At 37.0% G+C, this 9,111-nt stretch overlaps 1 long non-coding RNA gene across 1 annotated transcript; it reads left to right on the top strand.

Moving 5' to 3' along the window:
- The first annotated feature begins 1,873 nt into the window (after positions 1 to 1,873).
- Positions 1,874 to 3,350, top strand: LOC118599493. The gene is made up of 2 exons (XR_004948872.1): positions 1,874 to 3,110; positions 3,219 to 3,350. It is a non-coding gene; the product is annotated as an uncharacterized LOC118599493 (long non-coding RNA).
- The last annotated feature ends 5,761 nt before the right edge of the window (positions 3,351 to 9,111 follow it).

Raw genomic sequence — 9,111 nt, 5'->3', positions numbered from 1 at the left:
CTGTGGGAAATTATTAACTTTCACTGATCTAAAAACATTTGCCCTCTTTGGAAAATTAGCTCTGTGTTCATCAAAAAAGGTCTGCCCAGGTATTTGGTTTTCATACATGAAATTGAATTTGAATAAACTGGGGGTAAAAACAACTACCTGGGCAACTAACTTTACTCTATTATAGCAAAAAAAAATGCACGCGAGATCGTTTATCAATCAATACAGACAGCAGAGTCTCACTTTTTTTTTTAAAATGTTGCTGGTGTGCCTTGTGATTTTTGTCAAGGAAGAAGTTTACCTTGGCTCAAAAAGGTAAAAAACAACTTGATTAGCAGATCTTATAGCTTATACAATCTGCAAAATAAAAAAAAAATAAAAGACAAAATTAAAACAAACATTTTTCTTCTTAATGGATAAAGCTTTCTCGCTTTTCACCAACTTCAGAGAAATAGTGCAGTAAATGGCTTTAAAGTGTCATTTCATCTGTATACATTTAATCTAGTCTCAACACAGACACAACACTAACATATACAGTATTTCCTCACAACTCTCTCCAGTATCATATATATTCTAAAATATTTAAATATACTTTGATTCATGAGACAATGTTAGATGTGATAAAGTACGATGTGTTACCTAACCCCACGGAGGAGGAAATTCACCTGGACAGGTTGATAGTTTCTCAGCCTCAGTGCAGTCAACTCACATTAGTATAACTGCGTACTAATTATTATAAAACAGTAACAACTCTTATGTTTAATGTTGTACAGTTTGAAGTGTACTTCTCACTGCTAGTCTGTGGAGTGTATGCTATGTCATAAATGGTGTTTAGAGAGGATCTGACAGCACGATTTAACCGCAGAATGCAGAAACAAAGTGACCAGGTTTATTTATATAGCAGAGGCTGATTGCTGCTAAGCTGGGATTTATACTATTTTTCAATGAAAACTAGAAAAACTGCTTTAGTTGTGATGATGCAAGTGTGAATGCTGTATCTTGAAGCTGACCGATGAGGGTTCTGAAGGAATTTGCCAAACTCTAAAATACCTGCAAATGTGTTTATCTAAGGATGAACAAAAATACTAAAAAGAGTCTATTTGGATTCATTGTTCCTGTACAGACAATCAAGTTACCTGATTTGATTGATGGTGATGGGGAAAACTTGCAGGGCCCTGAAAAGAGTTTATATGTTGTTGTGCAGAGAAGACATTCCTGATGTCTGATGATAAGGACGGAAACCTGTTATTATGTAGTTTGATGGATTAGACTGTTTAGAAACAAAGCAGAATGTCTTCTATAGCAACAGAACCTTCTTCTCCAGCTTTCTGTCCACCTGTTTGTTTACAGGGAGGGTGGAAGAAGGGGAGGAGGCGGACACCAGCACTTTCTAATGTTGGAGATGATGCATCAGCACTAAGATCAGGTGTCTTTACTGAGTTGGAAGATGAAGCAGTTAAGGCATGACAGTAAAGCTGCGGGTCAGGGTGGGATAGGATGTCTCCCCGGCTGAATTCTGAAATGGACTTATTGAAGAACATTTTCTGCTTATTGGCTCTGTCTAGACTTCATCTCATTGATCCTCCTCCTCCTTAATTCTCTGTCTCTCTCTCTAAATGTTTTTAAACGCTTCAAGTATTACATGTGCTTTGAAAGCAGAAAGTTCTTAAAGTGGTTTCAGTCTGAAATAAATTCCTAAAGCAGAACTGAAAAATGTAATTTGTAAACTAAAATTATGCCAAATATATATTTTATAAAAAACTCGCCTTGTCTGCCATTGAAGGATCTTTGAATTCTATGAGAATTACAAAGGCAAGAAATAAAACAAAAATCATTTAGATTTTTTTTTTTAATTTAAAAAATATGTTTGTTTTTTTAATGACAGAAATGCCTAATAAAACTAAAAACTATAAAACCAGAAAATGTCAGCAGTAACACACATATATATATATATATATATTTAATTAATGCCCAGCACTTTATCATTTAGTATGCCAACAAATATTTACAGTAGAGAAGATATAGCAGAAAAATCACATTTAAATTAGCCAAACTACTTTTAAGGTTCAACCAATATTAAAATTAAATCCAAAATCCCTATTGAACTGTCCTTATGAATCTGATAAACTGCAGAAATAGTTATAGTATTTTACATTGTTATTTAAAGCCGTAGTTTATGATAAAACTTTCTGATTTTGCATATAGACGTCATGAATGATGACTGGTCAAACAAACTTGTTTTGCTTGTGTTATTATGGAATACAAACAGTACAGCAGTCTGGGAGGACAGACGGGTGGAAAAGTCTGTTTTTTGCTGTGCTGAAAGTGTATTTATTTTTCTATTTTGCATGTTAAGGGGACACTATTGATTGTAATTGCCATGAAATTGGGTGTGGAGGCAGAACCCCATGAAAATGCTGAAACCAGCATGATCTGTCACTTCATTTCCACATAAAGTTATTTTTAGCCGTGGACAAAAAAAATAATAATATAAAAAATATTACGATACAATTTGTTTAGGTATTAGTTTATTCAGTTAGCTAAATGCAGTTACAGTTACAGTACCTGTGCAGCTCTACTTCCTGGTCTAAAGAGATGGTTGAGGGCGGAGCGGTCTTTTATGTTAATGCTCCATTGGCAGGCGGTGACAAAGAGGGGCGACTCAGAATGCTATTTCATGAATTGTTGGTGTATTGACTCATTAAAACTGTTCAGTTTCAGTAGGGTTATCATATCTTCTTAAGCCAATTATCTGTTTGGGATGTTTTGGTGTATTGTGTTCCCTCCAGCTCGTTTCAAGGATTTGATTTGCCAACATAAAAACCTCTTGATGCATTTTGTTTGGAGGTTAGTTCTGTTTACTTTGTTCTGTATTTGGTTAATTAATTATTCTGTTACTGAGATCTATGTTGTTTTTTAAAGATGTATTTTTTTGTAATTTGTAGGATTAAATCGTTTTTTTTTTTTTGGGTAGTAAATAAAACCCCATTTTCTTTTACAGTTTTTCAAAACCCTGACTCATTTGGGATTGCTCATTCCATCTCATCAGGGGTTTGGATTTCCAGTGTTTTAACACCCCAAAGTCAAGATCTGGCAAATCATCTGAACAAAGGAAGTTGGAGGTTTTTATCAGTCTACTAGAAAATGGTTAAAGATGAAAGAAAAAAAAACTGAAGGAGAGACTTCCTTTTAGTTTTTGTTGTGCATTTAACCCTTTTGCTGTCTTATAGGGTCCAGATGACCCATCCTTTATATTGATGTTTGATCCCACCCATGATAAAGGTGAACAAAGATGGACAGGATTGTATGTCTGCCACTGAAACCAGTGAAGATAAAAAAATAAAAATAAAATTAAAAAAAAATTCAGTGCGCATTCTAGTGGGGTCATCTGGACCCCACTTTTAATGTAGACATACCCAGGGTATAAAAAGGGTTAAACAGTTGTATTCAGGACAGCCCAAATTGTGGTGAATCCAACATGTAGAGAAATCATAGGTTGTGGGGGGGTTCCGTGCGGTGCTGTTAGACTTCATGTTCAATTAGCCCGATTGGCGCCACACCTCTTCTCACTGAAGGTAGCACTTAGATAAGGTCTGTCTGACAAAGAGAAGCAGAATAAAATATGTCTGGTTCAGCTTCTGGATCATTTTTAGATTGTATAAAATTCAGGTAAAAATTCGATAAATAGATTATATCAATATTGTAAAATACCATTTAGATTGCGACATGGTGGGTTTGTTTTACCATAATGTATAAATGATCAAGTGATATCACAACGTGATGGCAGCAAAAAAATGATCAAACCATCATTACAGTGTGGAAACACTTTGACCATACAGTGTGGTACAAAGATCCAATCATTTTCTGTTTATTTTTGATGTGGAAAAGCAACAGTGGACTGAACTTTATGAAGCTAAAATATGAATGGATTTGACATTAATTTGTATTTACTTGTTTGTTTGTCCACATTTAATTTACACTTGATTATCCTGCAAGAAATACAAGGAATCTGGAAAACTTCACCTGCACTGTTCAGTACCAGGTATTTATCTCTGAGTCACACTGGTTGAACTTTTGGTTAAAGATGTCCTGGATCCATTTTACGCCAGTGGATCAGATCGAATCAGATTGTTCAAATGAAGCAATATCGACTATTAATTGTACAGGTCATCACAAATGGAATCATTGTTGAAATGAATCGTTTTGGTCCTAATAGATAAGATTATAGAACTCAGGAGAACTAAGGTCAAAGCCATTATCCACAAAAGTGAAAAACACTGATCTCCAAATAACTCCAGGCTCCACTTTCCTTAAATAGGGTCAATGTTCATGACTCCACTCTTAGAAAACACAAAACAAAATGGACTGCACGACAGAGTTCAAGAGGAAAACTGCTTCAAAGTAAAAAAAAATATCTTAAAGACTACAAAAACTCGGAGTTATCTCTTCTCAGCCTGCACTTGAGATGCTGCTGTTCAAGAAAAGACTGAGTTGTCAGGTCACATGTTGCAAGAGCTTTGTTTAGTAGAGTAAAGTTCATCCCTAAGAAGACCTTTGGTGGTTGAAACAGTTGGAGTATTAGGTTGTTTGATTTTAGATGAAAGCAAATGTGTCTTAAACATCTATACATATATCTTCCTCCAGACCAATTTAGTCCAATGCAAGGATCACAGGCACTTCTGGAGCCTATCCAGATTCTTCATTATTAAGGCTAAGTACACGCCATGCTTTGGTATGTCCTTATGTCCTTATAAGTTGGACGCACCTGATCCAGGAAATAGGCCATGAGTGCAAACGGACTTCAGGACTGGATTTCCCTATCCTTGCCTGGACAGTTTGCCAATCAATGACAGCTAGAGACAGACTTAGTCTTTAGCAACAGTTTAGAGCCAAAAATCAAACATTTAAAGTGTGTTTCTGAACTATAGAAAGAAGCTGGAGTGCTTGGGGAAGGCCCACATATGCACAAGGAGAACATGCAAGCTCCAAACCAAGTTGATCATGCTAGGATTTGAACCAGGGTCTTCTTGTTCAGAAGGGACAGTGAAGAAAAAAAAAAAAAAAAAAAGGCACGACCATGAAGCCCTAACTTGAAATTTTCCATCAATAAAATATTCACACAATTCTAGTTCAGGTTGTGGAGCTGAAAAACACTTCCCTGTCATGATCTCACCCTTTGTGTCTACCTGCAATGAGCTGACAGGAGTTTTGAATTATTTCCGTCACCCATGTGACTTCCTTCATGAGCATGCTCAGCTCACAGGAACACCAGGAAGTTGTCTGCAGTCAGAGATTCTCTTGCCATCTGATCTTTGTGTCTTTAAACTTGAACACCAGGCTTTAGCTCCAGTGTTTACATTTTTCCAACTACAGTTAGTTTTTAACTGTTTTTGCGATTAATGTAATTCCAGCGAATTCTGAATCTTTGTCACTATGCAACCCCTAACAATTGAAATCCATTGCATACCAGTACAAAGTAGGGATGCAACGGAGCCCGAATGATCATTAACAAACGTCATTAATGTTTTGTTATTATAGATATGCCTCAATGGGGAAATTTTTTGATGTGATATATAATTGTGAGTCTGTATATATGCTTTTAAGTACTTTATATATGCTTTAATATATATTTCCATGCTTTTCAAAAAATTATTGGAAGCTTTTATCCAATTTTGTCCTTTTTTCTCTCCCCTTTTCACTAATCTAAAAAATTATCCGAACCATGAGTTTTGTGATCTGTTCCACCCTTAGTACGAAGGCAGTATGAAAAGCCACTTTTCTCTATGTCAGAATCAGCTGATGCGCGTTGATTGCGTAAATGGTTGAAAAGTTACAGTATGTCAAAGAGTATGTGTGGTGTTTTGGTGTTGCCAGGGACATCTTTGTGCATGTGACGCACATTCAAGAGCGTGCTAAATGTGTATCCTTGACCACACTGTCAGCATACTGTTTTCATACTGGACTGTTGCTTCTCTATACTAGTGCATGTACTCACAGAGTTAGAAGGGGTTTGGTGCAAAATGTGTTGAAAATCTGATGAATCTGGTTCCAGGCTTATTCTTCCACAGCTCTGTTCCAATATATAAAAGAACATTTTTAGTCTTTGGTTTGACTCAGCCTGGATTTGAACTCACGACCTGCCAGTCTCAGGGTGAACACTATCAAAAGGCCACTGGTGGACACAACCTGATTGGTCAAAGTTCAACCTGTTTAACTTTCAACATGAGTTCAGAGGCCTTATGTTTTGTATGTAGAGCCCAAAAACATACTTAAAAACCTGTGTAGCTATGCATGAATGTGAGAGTTTTGAACGCAAAAGTCCAAAATGTGCACTTTCACGACTTTTCATTGAAGGTGGTCACTTGAACATGCGTTGCTGAGGCTGCTGTGAACATAGTATTTAAGTGTGAAGTTGTCCTCTGATGCCCAGTTTGGGATTATCCAGCTGAACCACAGACTTCCCCTGCCCCTCATCAGTACATAAATTAGACTTTTGGGTGAGATCATTTACTGAATACTGACTGGATTGGAAGCATCTTAAATTTTGGAGTTATTATTGACTATCAATCTCTGTGCATTTGGATTCTCCTGCTGTGACTCTCTCTGTGTCTCCATGTTTGTCTTCACTCCTCCTAATCCTGAAGGACCTACCTGTTCCTCCTTCCCAGTGTACCGACAGCCCCTACTGGATTAAGGACTCATTACATGAGATTTACCAAGCTTTCATACCATTGAATAAACTACCTGCTCTGAGCAATGCGTTTTTCTGGGATCAATTTCACACACCCTGACACTTTCTACCAAAAAAAAAAAAATCTTGAATTGCAAACAAGTGTAAAGAAGTGCCCTACACAGTGAGAAATAGTATAAACCTTTTGTGAGCATCTATCCACCATCATAGTTCTTGGTGTGGATAAGACATAAAGGTCAAGCAGAACCAAAAATAAATGTAATCTTGTACACCCGCATTGAGCAATATGTAATCTCCATCTACTGTAAGAAAAAATTCCCATAACTGCATGTTTATCACACATAACAAGTGCAGTTTTGCTTGTAACAAAAGACAAACAGATGGATTGTACAAAACCTATTTGGGGCTCACAGCAGGTAACTGTACAGAAAAACAGGCAAACAATACATCTCTGCAGTGCAGGGAGAAGGGAGGGTTCCTTCATCATAAACATCACAACTTCTTAATGTTAATGTGAATTAACATCTACCTGCTGTTAGAGACACGCAATGCGGCTTTCAGGGCAAAGGTGTGGAACTACATCTTAGGCCTTTCTCGCTGTGTTTTAATCACCTTCCCATCATTCTATCCCCCACCAAAGGTCAAACTGGCCTCATGTGCCGCACCGGCTCACTCTCACAGAAACTCATCAAAAAGTGATAAAGGACTGACTATGCTGGAAACGATGTACTTTGCAGGTTTTAGAGTTCAATGCCAAATTGCCAGTGAAAAATTAACTTCCTCACTTGCAAAAAGCAGATGAAACAGGAAATCTCTCCGCAGGGTTGGGAGCTAATGGTTAATGACAACATTCCACCTTTTGAGCACTTAGTCATTATCTCAGTGTCCTGGGAGATCACTAGGCGTCATGTAGCACTTCTTCTATTACACAGCTTTTAACATTTAACCTAACAGTTATTCACACCTTTTGCGTGACACTAAACTCCAACATCGATGTAATTTGCTTGGATTTTCACAGGTCAGAGTTCAATTAACTGGAAGGAAGGGCAGCAAGTTTCTGACTCTTTTTCATCAGCTGGGGGTATAGATTTTTGCATAAAAATACCTCAGACATACATGCATAGGATGGTACTACGTCAGTAGAAAACAGGGTAGGAAACATTAGCTTCATGGATCATTTATGATTTTTAAAAATCCAGTTCATACAGCAGGGAAAAAAAAAACTTTATTTCCAAAAATGTTTCTTTCTTTTTCTTCAAGTGTTGAAAATCACTGAGGCTGGAATTAAAATAATTAAACTTCTTGAACTATTTTGGGAGAAAGTTGACAAAGCTCACTTATCTAATAAAATATAGACCAATTTAGAGAGAGTGCAAACTTAACTCCATAATACACCCAAATGATTATGCCTTTGATGACATGCGTGGCAGCAGTTAATAATGAAAATGCTCTTTTAACAGGCGTAGAAGCACTTCTCTTGCAGTGTCACATTTTAAATCAGAGCAGCACCAAAGGTGGCATCAAATCTACTTAATAAAAAAGGGACTTCTTTCTTAGAGCAATTTCATTAAACACATTTTTTTCACCTAAACTTTCTTAATTAAACTACATGAACCCTGAGGATGTTCGATGCCCATATTTGGAGCAGTCTTGGCACATTCTGTGTCCTACAGGTGGTTTTTATTATAGCGACAGCAACCTATTATTATGAAGACTGCATACATTATTATTAAGAAGACTGCAATCACTCACAAGGCAGACAATCTTTGTAGTTTTTGACAATTTAATATGAATCAATAGTCTACAAGTTAAAATGTATTGAGTAATATGGGATAGATTAGTCTAATCAAGATAAAATCTAAGTGATAATAATGTGATGGATGACACATGTCACATGATATGAAGATAGTCCTCCAACATCAATATGTTAAATATGCTATGCTACATTAATGCTGCGATGCCGGCTTCATATACCCAGATGGAACATTTGAAATATAAATGCCAAATGTCAGTTCAATAATTTAACCCTTTCATGCATAATATATATATTTTTTCCAATAATAAAATAATTCAAGCGCTGTGGGAGGCGGCAGATGTAGTCTCCCCTGTCAAGACAGTCCGCTGCTACCCTAATAACAAGCCTTGGGTAACACGGGAAGTCAAGACTGTCCTCAACAAGAAGAAGGCTGCCTTCAGGAGCAGGGACAGGGAGGCCATGAAGGCAGCACAGCAGGAGGTGAAACACTGTGTGAGGGAGGCTAGGGACAGCTACAGGAGGAAGGTAGAACAGAAACTGAGGGAGAACAACATGAGGGAAGTCTGGAAAGGTGCTCATCATTACAGTTAACATTAAGCAAAGGGTAAAAGTTTTCACAGCAAAGCTGTTACATGTTAAATATCCCAGTGTTAAAGTAACACTTTATAAAGCCTCA

Source organism: Oryzias melastigma, linkage group LG13 (assembly GCF_002922805.2).
Source record: "Oryzias melastigma strain HK-1 linkage group LG13, ASM292280v2, whole genome shotgun sequence".
In the NCBI taxonomy this organism is placed as follows: domain Eukaryota; kingdom Metazoa; phylum Chordata; class Actinopteri; order Beloniformes; family Adrianichthyidae; genus Oryzias; species Oryzias melastigma.
Note: the sequence above shows the minus strand (reverse complement) of the source record. Positions and strands in the feature narration are given on the sequence as shown.